Source organism: Folsomia candida, unplaced genomic scaffold (assembly GCF_002217175.1).
Source record: "Folsomia candida strain VU population unplaced genomic scaffold, ASM221717v1 Fcan01_Sc013, whole genome shotgun sequence".
NCBI lineage: Eukaryota > Metazoa > Arthropoda > Collembola > Entomobryomorpha > Isotomidae > Folsomia > Folsomia candida.
The window spans coordinates 4161279-4173766 of NW_019091205.1; the positions used below are offsets into that span (position 1 = coordinate 4161279).

Here is a 12488-nt window from a genome sequence, read left to right on the forward strand (position 1 = left end):
ACATGCGGTCATAAATTACTAATCATACTAATAATTGCAGCTTTACAAATACCCAAAATGACGTTAACGATCGAATCTTCAGAGCCACAGCAATTGTTAGCCACCAGGAGACCCCACCTCTACAGGATATCCAAGCTCAGCGTGATCTCCAGGAGGAAAAAATAAAGAACCTGCGTGGACAAGTAATGTACTGGAAGGGAAGATCTTCAATAAATCGAAATAAGAAGATGAATGTTGCAAAAACCTACAAGTCCGCAATTGCAACGAATCGACGGAGGACTCAGATGGCGAAGAAAACATGGCGAGCTAAATACATAAAGACTCTATTCGCTGCAAATGGTTACCGTAAAGCACTGGAGAAACTCTTCGCCCAAAATCAAATCCAAATGCTGGTGTCTGGACGAAAACACATTTTGTGGAACAATGAAGAAATAGGAAAATGTATAACTCTACGGTATCGGGCCAACATGTACGAGTCTCTCCGTTCTATGATCTACCCGTTTCCTTCGACAAGAACTCTTCAGAGGCAGACTCACAAAATTCAGTTTCGGCCAGGAATCATCATGCCTGTCATTAATCTATTAAAGAACTACTTTCAGAATGAACCTGAATTCAAACGCCAATGCGCCTTCGTATTCGACGAAATGTCGTTGGATGGATCCTACGCCTATTGCCCAGACGAGGACAAAGTTTATGCTCCAACTGTAAACATTAATGTTTATTTTGTCAGAGGACTCTTCTCAGAGTGGAAACAGCCTATCGGGTACGAGTTTGACGACGAATTCAAAGTCGAGAAAATATTGGAAATGATTAAAGTGGTCCAAGGTGCCGGTTTGAAGGTGCGAACGGTGACGAGTGACTTAGGAGGGAAGAACCGTGGACTAATGAACAAGTTTGGGGTGATGGTACGGAAGAATCAGTGCTCAATATATAAGACAAGCTCGTCATTCCAGAATCCTATGTTTGAAGATGACAAGATCTGGTGGTTTGCTTATGCGCCACATTTAATCAAACTTCTGAGAAATAATGTTTTGAAGCACGGCGTAACTATATCCGGTGGTTTCAAGATAACTAAGCAGGATTGTTGGTGATGGATAATGGAGAGCTCAGGTCAAACTGCAAATTAACCCCTCACCTTTTAAACCTTAGTGGACAAGAAAAAATGAAAGTTAGATATGCAGTAGTACTCTTTTCTACAACCACGGCCGCGCTCTGGCGCAAAGTTTACCTCAATCGCCCAAAAGAAGCGGAATTCATTTTGCTGATCAATGACTGGTTTGACCTCTTCAATTCAAGAACAGTCAAGGAAGCCAAAAAAACTAAGGTACCCTTTGGACTAAACTTAGCTCAACAACTAGACCTGCTAGATAGGACAGAGTCGGCGATTTTGGAGTTACGAGTAGGAGACGCCAAATATCTGTATCCTTTCCAGCGAGGCTTCTTGATCTCCATCAGCTCAATGAGAGGCCTTTTCCAGGAGCTTTCTGGAAGTCATCTGCGGATAAGCTACATACTGACTCATCGTGTGAATCAAGATTTGGCCGAAAACGCCTTCAGCGTAATCAGAAAACTCGGAGCCGGACATGTCAAGCCTTCTGCCGTAGACGCAAAAAGGAGGCTCAAATTGCTGTGCCTAACGTGGGGAGCAAATACATTCAAGACCTCTTCCGTGGAAGCTGAAGATAATGAGCCATGCTTGTCAGCCAGGATGATACATTCTCTAACCACTGTGCAATCAAATGATGCTGATAATTCGTCACCAAGAATAATTCTCCCTGAGGTGGAGATTAACATCAAGGACCTGAATGAAACCAATGCCGACGAAGTACTTCAATCAATGGGGATGCCAGAAAGTTGTGAACATGGAGGGAAAGAGTTTATTGCTGGATTTGTTGCCTCCAAGTTGTGCAATATTCTGCCTGGTTTGAAAGCATCACCGGAAGAAGTGGACATGCTGAATCAGAACAGCTGGGTCAAATCCTTGGGTAAAGAGCATCTCACAGTACCATCGTTGAAGTGGCTAAATTGGGTGGAATTATTAGAACAAGAGTTTAGAACATACCATCGTACTGGAGATAAATACAAGATCAACGGAAACCCTGGCGTACTGAAAGGATTCTGCGAAGCCCTATCGAACAAGTACCAAGAAATACCTGTCAAAGCTCTGGAAAAGTACATCAAGACGAGACTTTTCATTAGGATCAAGAACAGGAACAAATTAATTGTGGAGGAAAGAAGGCAAGCTGCCAAGTTGAGAGCCGATCGTTGGACTCAGTACCAGGTTCGCATCAGTACGTCTACGCCACGCGAAGACGAGACGGATGAAGAATCATACTCTGATGACGACGACGAGTTTGAAAGGGAAGAATTTGAAAGGGAATAAGGTGGAAGATGTATTTTGTTGTCTTTTTTATTGCATCAATTTAAATAAAATGCTTTTAAATCGTTACGTCACTTCTTGTGTTAGCGTTACAAAATCTTCCAATTTTACTTTTAACATTGTGTTAGCATTACAAAATCTTCCCACTTGACTTTTAACGTTGTGTTAGCATTACAAAATCTTCCAATTTTACTTTTAACATTGTGTTAGCATTACAAAATCTTCCCACTTCACTTTTAACATTGTGTTAGCGTTACAATATCTTCCCACTTCACTTTTAGCATTGTGTTAGCATTGCAAAATCTTCCCACTTTACTTTTAACATTGTGTTAGCGTTACAATATCTTCCCACTTCACTTTTAGCATTGTGTTAGCATTGCAAAATCTTCCCACTTTACTATTAACATTGTGTTAGCATTGCAAAATCTTCCCACTTGACTTTTAACATTGTGTTAGCGTTACAAAATCTTCCCACTTGACTTTTAACGTTGTGTTAGCATTACAAAATCTTCCAATTTTACTTTTAACATTGTGTTAGCATTACAAAATCTTCCAATTTTACTTTTAACATTGTGTTAGCATTACAAAATCTTCCCACTTCACTTTTAACATTGTGTTAGCATTGCAAAATCTTCCCACTTTACTTTTAACATTGTGTTAGCATTGCAAAATCTTCCCACTTTACTTTTAACATTGTGTTAGCGTTACAAAATCTTTCAACTTTACTTTTAACATTGTGTTAGCGTTACAATCTCAACCTGCCTCCAGTGTAGAGTGCACGATCCGCGAATCAAAAAAGCACACATCAAGTTGCAATTATTGAGATTCTACTACCATGGAATATTTTGCCGAATTAGGAGTCAAAGCTGGAGCCACACCCACTCATATTTACAAGGTGTTCAGGAAGCTGGCCCTCAAATACCACCCCGATAAGAACAAGGACCCTGCAGCAGGAGATATTTTTAAATTAATTAACCAGGCGAAGGAGTTTTTGTTGTGTCCCACCCCTGCAACGGCGAAGAAGAAGAATAAGGTTCCTCCATGTGAGATCTGCGGAAAACTGTTCTACAGCTACGCTGCGAAGTCGCAACACCGTTTCAAGCATTTACCGAAACCGAAATGTCCTGGTTGTTCGTGTCTCTTCGCAAGACCTGATTCACTGGACCGGCATCAAAGGACTTGCCGTGGTAATTCAGAATCATTGTTAATGTTTATGTTAATAAACACGTATTTAAAATTTTAAAATAATTGTTTCTTATTCTTTTATTTAAATAAAATTTATCTTATTATTTTAGGCTATAAGAATTTCCTCATGTGTCCTCTGACTTGCTTTGTGAAATTGGAAAGACTAGTGGCGACCAATTTACCAACTGCGCCACAAAAAATGATTGCAATCGCGGTGAATAGGCCAACGATTCGACGACGACTGGCCCGTAAAAAGCTGCCCAGAAAACGTCTCCTTGCAATCAAAGCTCGGATCTCCACGAGCCCAATACGACCGTGGAACCGACTTAAGATTAGGATACAAAAAAAATAATCCCTTCTACGCCTTTTGGCTAAAATCAAAGTGTAGTATCTGTTCTTATCAGCTTATTTCTATGTATTTTTATATGTTTAACTGATCTTGTCGTCCGATAAATCCAATACAAAATTAAATTTGTCAGTTAATCGATCAAATAAAAAAACATTTATAACGGATCATTTTGTAAATGTGTCGGCTATTTCGGCGTGGTAGCAGAAATTTTTGTGCTTTAATTACCGTTAGCGACAGCCCAAATAATTAACCCTTCAAAAATGAAGGTTTTTGAGGCTCTCGAAGCAATTGTCGTAACCTTGTATTATGATAAATTGTCAAGCAACCTTGCTTGGAATGATTATTTAGACCTCATTGGTCATAACTTCATCGATAATTACCAGCTAACTACGCAACGACCTAGTCATTCAACCCCAAACCATAATCGATCCTATTCCGAGCTTGACTCCCAGACGGCATCATTCATATTTGAGGGCCTCATTTTGCATCCTCCAAACTCTAACCATCGAACCCGCACCGAATAAGTTAAATTTACTTATGTGAGACCACTAGACCCTTCTTCATCCGTTGGAAGTCTATTTAGGGTGGTATTTAGCTGATTTAAATACCTTGAGTTGGTTCGTTTCGGGGGCCTTCTCTTCTATGGGGCTACTGGACCCTAAAACCCCTTGGTAGGATTTTTGATTGATCACCATATTGTATGAAATATTGACTCCACAGTTGGTTCTCAAATTCTAATTGGTTTTGGATGTTGAAATCTTCCGATTTCAAGTAATTTGTTGCTTGATTCATCATTTGCCTTTGGGCGAAGGTGACTTTTTTCTTCCGCAACCATGGAAAAGCAGAAATATAAAATTGCCATTTTATATTTCTTGGCTACATTTCCAATAGTAAATATGAAAAAGTATGTTTTCCATTGATTTTTAGATATCCAGGTTTTTTTTTGCGAAAAATAAATGAATATTTCTTGCCGCGCCAAATATAACACAACTGCTGACTTAAAATGTAGCTATCGTCATATTTTGTCACCTAATTAACTTACCGTAATGAAATGGGGTCGGTGATTAAGAATATTGTTCCGCGTAATTAATTTGGCCACATGTTGCCAATACTTTTTGCGGGTTAATTTTGCAAATTTTCCAACAAATTATTTAAAAACTGTGTTAATCTAATTTTAATCAATAAAACATGATTATAATCGAAAACTACATTATATTTGCTAAATGCGAACATATTTTCACGCCAATTGTATAATGCACTCCAAGGCTACAGCCAATTTTATTTAGCTGGCGTGGGGGTTGCCAATACTTTTTCCATTGACTGTATATACATATGCATGTACTTCAACATGTATACTCTCCATTCACCAAGGTTTAAACTTTTAGAAAAATTTTAATTTCTCTAAAAGAGAAGGTCGATAAATTATGTCACGAGGGAAGACGGGGTCCAAGGCTCCAATAATATCGTGCATACATATGTGACACATGTTAACGGAGGGAGGAGGGGTGGCAGGAAATCGCGATTTGTAATTTTTCACTGGCCCAAACCTGCTTAGAAAAGAGTGGAAATGGATATATCCATATAGAAACAGCACTTATAGTCCCACCACCACTCAAATTGTTTTACTCTAAAAATGTACAATAAATCGAAATTGAGAAAAATCTAACTGACCAACGCCACACTGCGCGGTAACGCTTGGGGAATTTTTGAAAAACTAAATTTCGAGTCAATGCGTAGAACCCCTAAAACCTGCAATTTCAATCCAATTCGAAAAACCCCTGCCGGTATTGATCCCGCGAATGTAACAAAAAAACAAATTTTGTAATTTGATGAACCCATTCGATTGATATCCTGTGCCCTCTGACGATCAGATTAAACCCCAATTATTTTCATTACCTCGCAGTGAAAATTTCGCTCAAAAATTTACTTAATTCTTATGCTTTCTATGTGGAGAAGTTATTCTGTTTTGAAATACTTTGCGCACACAATGTATATTTCATGAACCCCAGTCTCGACATTCCCACGGCACAATTTAAAAAACGGAGGCTCAACCTTGTCCGATGTAATTAGCGCGGTCACCGTGTAGTTCACCATGGCAGAAAAATATTCCGACCTGTTCCTCTTTTGCACTTAAACACCTTAAACCCCCATCAATTCCCCGTTCAACGTTACTGGCGCCTTAGCTTAAGGCTTACCCTCACGCGAGGAAGAGAATTTCGGAGCAGGAGTATTCTCCTAGTCTCATCCTTCTCTCTCGGTTTGCAGAATACATGGAATCACACATCTCGGAACTTCGCATCGACCCTGTGGGGGGGAGGAGTCCACCTCAGGGAAATGCATTCTTCGGTGTTTAGAATTTGGTTTTCTGCGTCTGATGGTATTTTTTCAAATTTTTTGGACTGGCGCAAGGTACTCTTACCACCCTTACCATCAAGTGATGTAACCTTATGTAGACTGGTTGAGTCTAGTCTTCTAGACTCTTCTTACTCAATATTAAATTACAGATTCCAGTGTTTACATAAGTCGCTGACACATTTCCATAAGAGAGTATACATAACTACATATGAATGAATACCCCCGTCTTTTATTTCTATGTAGTAATCCCCAGAGCTGGGTGATTATTGGTTTTTGAGGGTGGATTAAGGATTATGGATTAACCACAAAACAATGTGGATTGTGATTAAATTATTTTCGTGAGATTAATTCATGTCAGGATTAATCCGGATTAATCCATAAATTCTTAAAATTTCGGGATTATGGATTATGGATTAATAACCCGGATTAATTTGGTGATTAATGATTTTTCACTATATCTAGCGCAAAAAATTTCAACTACGTGGTTTTATATAAAAATGACGCCAGTTTCAATTGCTATATGTATGTAGCACAGGGCAGCGAGAACATGTTGATTCTTCAAATGGTAGCTGACAGAACAACATTATGAGAACTTGAGACTTCAAGCTACACTGTGGGATTAGGAGTGGCAATCCGATCCGATCCGAAATCCGCGGATCAATCCGAATCGGATCGGATTGACTGTTTGATCCGAGCACCTGCTTAATCCGAACCGGATCAATCCCATGGCGTCATAATCCGATCCGATCCGACGGATTGCCACTCCTATGTGGGATGAATGGAACTATGGGAATTGAACTGAGTAATCCAGATTGAGAATTAATCATGAATACGTAATCATGATTAGTAATCATGATTGGGATTAATCAGGATTAGTAATCCGTAATCACGATTATGGATTAATGAAATCAAATGGGATTATTCCCGGATTAATTCTAATTCCAGAAAAATCGGGATTATGGATTGGGATTAATCTACAAAAATCTCACATTGCCGGATTAGGGATTATGGATTAATAATCCATAATCCTTAATCAGGATTATCCCAGCTCTGGTAATCCCCTTCACAATGTAACTAAACCTGATAAGAGTTTGTCTTTTCTCTTGTATTTTATAGTCAGGTCGAAGTCTAAAAACCTAACACTAAACCAGATACTTAGACATCTTCCTCCTACCTCCCCTCTCCCACCTAAAATTAAAAATGCTAAGCAGTTGCAAGCTTAAATGAATTGGTAGTAGTTATATTAAAACGTGTCTACCTTTTTATTTGACTCGGCCATTGTGATAATTAATGTCCAAGATTTAAGCAAGAACAAGGGTGCACGTTTTATTAATTTGTTGCAAGAATTATCCAAGTGTCTGTCCACGAGTATTGTTCACTTTTTATACAAGCTTTCTCACACGCTTAAAATATATCAAGTATGCACTTTTTTAGTAGTTTTTACTGAAAATATTTCGATTGTTGTTTACCTTTTGTTCGAGTTTTTTCCACTATTAAAAATAATTCGAGTGTTTTTTTCACATATTTTGTATTAAGTTTTTAAAGGTCTGAAGAAAACACTTTCAACTGATTGATAAAAAATCTGATTTATTCACCAGCTGCGACAATTACAGGCTGCTGTGTGACTTGTTTGAGTTTGGTTTAAATATTGATGAATACCACGTCAAGTGTTTCACAAAACCGTTTTCCATATTTCGCATGGGAATGTGAGACAGAGTGAGAAAAGTGGTTCGCGGTGGGTATCCATCATCATTTCGAGTCAGGGTCGTATGAAATCCATTTCTCTTCGTCTCACTTTTTCCATGCAAACTTTTCATCCAACCAGGCGCCTCATTTTATTATATATGTAACCCGAAATTACCGTTCAGTGTCTAGTATACACCATACCTCCTATTATCGTCATCATAAATTCAAGAGTTTTATATTTGGGGCGATTTGGATAAACTAAATTTGCTTATCTGAAAAATTGATAAGTCTGGAGATAAGCCCTATAGCGTTAATTTTTCAGTGAATATCACCATCATAAATTCATAAAAGCTTAAGTTTTAAATTTGGGGCGATATGGATAAACTAAGTTTGCTTATCTGAAAAATTGATAACTTAATTGATAAGCCTCAAAGCATTAATTTTTGAGTGAATATCACCATCATAAATTCAGAAAAGCTTAAGTTTTAAATTTGGGGCGATATGGATAAACTAAGTTTGCTTATCTGAAAAATTGATAACTTAATTGATAAGCCTCAAAGCATTAATTTTTGAGCGAATATCACCATCATAAATTCAGAAAAGCTTAAGTTTTAAATTTGGGGCGATTTAGATAAACTAAGTTTGCTTATCTGAAAAATTGATAAGTCTGTAGGTAAGCCCTATAGCGTTAATTTTTGAGTGAATATCACCATTATAAATTCAGAAAAGCTTAATTTTAACAATTAGATCGATTTGAGGCTACTTTAATAACTTTATTCTTTATCATTATTTTTATGGGTAGTATTTCACAAGCAGCCATACTATGTATGTATGTATGTTACGGCTCTTGCAAAATAAGCCCCTCCCTCAGAAACTTTGACCCCAAATTTCTCGTGGTACCATCGATTCCCTTCGGGCAACAAAAGCTGAAAATGTAGCTCTTCCCAAGGAGAAAAATCTGGCATCGGGTTGTCCGAAGTAAATGGGTGGTACCATGCGTTTTTTAAGGATTTCTGTGTACGTAAAAAAACCGCCAATTTTCGAATTTTGAAACTCTTGATGCATTAAAATGTTCGTATTTCAAGGGGAAGTCAAATTGCAAATGCAAGTATAGGTCTAACTCTTATTCTACACGATGTACATTGACTTTCTCATTTTTCCGAACTTTGTTCCTTTATTTTTATAGGGGGTGTGGTTGCACAGAATTCAAAAAATGTTGTGGTACATTTGTCCTTGTACCCACAATTGCATTTACAATTAATTTTATTTGATTCAATGAAATCGATGCGAAAAGCTATGGAACGTATCCGTCATTTTATCTCTATTTATAAGTTGTTTACAAGTTTACAATATTTTTTCATATGTTACGCCTTAAGTTGAGTTAAAATTGATACTCTACGATTGATACTCTACGCTTGGATGGGATGATAGTTTTTTTCGAAATTTTTGTATTCTCTGGTCAAAGAATTAGAAAAATTGTAACCACAGTTTAATAATTTTTCGAATAGTACATGATGAATGGCTCTCGCAGCCAGATATGCATAGCGTAATGCTATGCAGCGAAAATCCTCATTGTTTTTTATACTTTCGGTAAATAAAAATAAAATATATTTTTAGTGAAAACTAGGGCACAACACACCAATATTAGGATCGAAACCAATGTTCTCGACAGCGTCGGCAGGCAGCATAACGGTGACACACATCACATGACGTAGGTAGAGGCATCACATTGCTACTCATTTAGCACTTTTAGTTGACTAATTCCTGGCTGAATAGAATTATATTCACTCTCTTCCGGCGTATGATTATGTCCAACTTTCTCACATTTTACAATCTCACCTGCGTTATTCAATGTCTTCAAGATTCTGCTTCTCAGTTTGTCGTAAGGTTTATTATATTTCACGCTCACTTGCGGAGAGAACGAAACGCTGTTTTTCACTTTCATGGTTTTACAGGTCAAGTAGAAATATTAACTCATTCCCCATCGGGTGATGATAAATGGTAGTTTCACGATCATGAGACAATATGCATTACGCCGTTTTGCGAAAAAAATAAAGTCACACTAGGAGTAAAGGACTCGGTAATACGAATTAGAGTATTCTGTTTCACAGAGATCATCTTCAAACTGAAGATGTCTATTTGAGTTTGGAGGTATCAAATTTCGACCTGTCAGACGTAATGGTCTTATTCTCATCAAGATCTTGACCTTGAGAGAGAGTTCTGAGGGGTGGGTCGAGTCGTAATAACAACCTCGGTTGGGGTCTTCGTAAAATTGTAGAAAAACTGCAGAAATAAGATAACGAGATTGAACTCGAAGATGAGCGACGGCTGGAGACCATTTCTGCGCCTTCTGAAGGTGTTTCCTTCAAAGAAGGAAACACACTAAAATCCAACTCTCCACCACCAAAGTTTATCGTTCTACCGTACCTTTTCACAACATTGTATATCAATACTTTACTTAATTCCTTAATAATAATCAACAATGGACATTCAATCATCACTGGTTTCAACTTCCTCTGCTACTGCTCTTGCTGCTGCTGCGGTTGCTGCTGCTGCTACTACTATGGGAACTGATACTGAGGGAGAAGCAGAAACCCAATTTGCGTTTATCTCTGAAAAAATCAATTCCCAGATTTTTTGGCTATAAACGATGTCCAGACAAGAGTTAGACAAGAAAATGAAGACCGCCACAGCGAGATATCAGCACCAAATTCTCCTGCAGAAGATGCAGCCTTGCTGAAAGACAAAATTTCTGGATTGCACGAAATTCTTGCCGAGTCCAGGCGAAGCCATGATTTCATCTTCGCAACCCTTCAACATTTCCGTGTGGAACTAGTGAAATCGAAGAAAGCCATGTGCTTTCCTACTATAGTGCGGAGGAGGCTGCAGCACAGCTCAACACTTATGTTACACAAGTAGTGGACTTGCTTTTAAAAACTCAATCAAAACAGATAGAAAACTACATAGAAAACTGTGGACCTGATGCTATTCGTCGTCAAGGCACTAGTGGCTCGCGACAGAAAAGATATCTAGAAATTGCAATTTCTCTAAAACAGAAGGTCGACAAATTATGTCACGACGGGGATAGGGGATCCGGGGTCCAAGGCTCAAGTAATATCGTGCCTATGTGACACATGTTTAAGGCGGGAGGCGAGGGGTTCTAGGAATTCGCGATTTTTGCGTGCCATGATTTAAATACGGCCTCATATTGACAATATTACTTAATAAATGATTTCAGCCGTTAAAACTGTCAATTTCTCGGACGTTTACGTGACTTTACGCCGTTCGTTGAAAATCTAATCTTGCACAGTGAAGGATTTAAGAGCGTAGAAATCTCGGGGCGGGTGGTGGGTAAAATAACTTTAAACATAAATTTGGTGTCGAAGTTCCTCAGTTTTCTACTGATTCAGGTACCGGAACGAGTGCGACCCATTTTTGAAGCGAGTGGTGCACCCATTCATTTTACGGGCGCCGTGGTTCACAAGCAAGTCAGAGGAGTGTTTAATTAGTGGGGATTCAATACCTCAAAGTTTTACTCGTAATTTTCTATCAATTCTGCCACATTGTGTAAGACACGGATAAAACGTTCCCATAATGTAAATGTTCCCATGATTTGCATGCATGTATTTACAAAAAGTATAGTTTGCAAAATTGCTTAGCTCGATTTCCAGCTCCAACACTAATAATTATTTTAATGAAAAAAGTCTTACTTCGAAATGCATATATGTTTGTTGTTGGTCATAATGTATAATTTCGATGCGTTGCTGCAACTTCGTGTCTGTGTTTGTCTTTTTTGTACATACATATACATATAACTGGAGTGGTTTAAATATGGAATAATTTGAATTCCGGAAATGTAAGACAGAATGGCTGTATGTTTCTTTTTCTTGGCGTGGGGTGAATCGACCCCTGTCAGAGAAGGATGCATAGAGTCGAAAGGATACCTTCCGGGCCTGGATGAACTAACGTGTGCGACTTTTTGGAAAAAAGTATTTATGCAAAATTAATTCTAAATACAACCTAGTCTACATATGTACATACTGTCGGTTTTCTCATTTTAGATTTAATTAATTCGAAAATATGTTAAATACGTTAATGTAGGACACTTACCCCATTTTGTACATACGGTGGAATTTTTGTGCGTAACACCCACAGAATTATACTATTATATCTCATTCTGCCCTAATTTCACCACATTTGGCATTTACGTAGTTGATTTATCTTTGCTTGACAAACTTTGTTGCATAGTAAATGTCGTATTATACCAAGAATCGTATGTTTGAGGGAAGTTCAGCTCAGGTAGCAATAATGTGTGAGTATACACATATATTTGTATACGCGTTTAACGTTCACTTGATTTTTAGTGGCAAGACGCATTTTAGGTTCTAGGTGAAAGGGAAGATTTATCTGTTTTACAATCAATTTTCGCCAGAAACAGGGTTTATAGAGCTGTAAGTGTACATGTTTCTCTGTTTCTAGATTTTTTCGTAAATGAATATTTTTTTAAGACAATTCTCATATGTACATGTCCCG

General features: G+C 38.0%; 1 non-coding gene across 1 annotated transcript; it reads left to right on the forward strand.

The window, feature by feature from the left end:
- Positions 1 to 3916: 3916 nt before the first annotated feature.
- On the forward strand, positions 3917 to 4053 carry LOC118437529. The gene has a single exon (XR_004836149.1). It is a non-coding gene; the product is annotated as a U2 spliceosomal RNA (small nuclear RNA).
- Positions 4054 to 12488: the final 8435 nt, after the last annotated feature.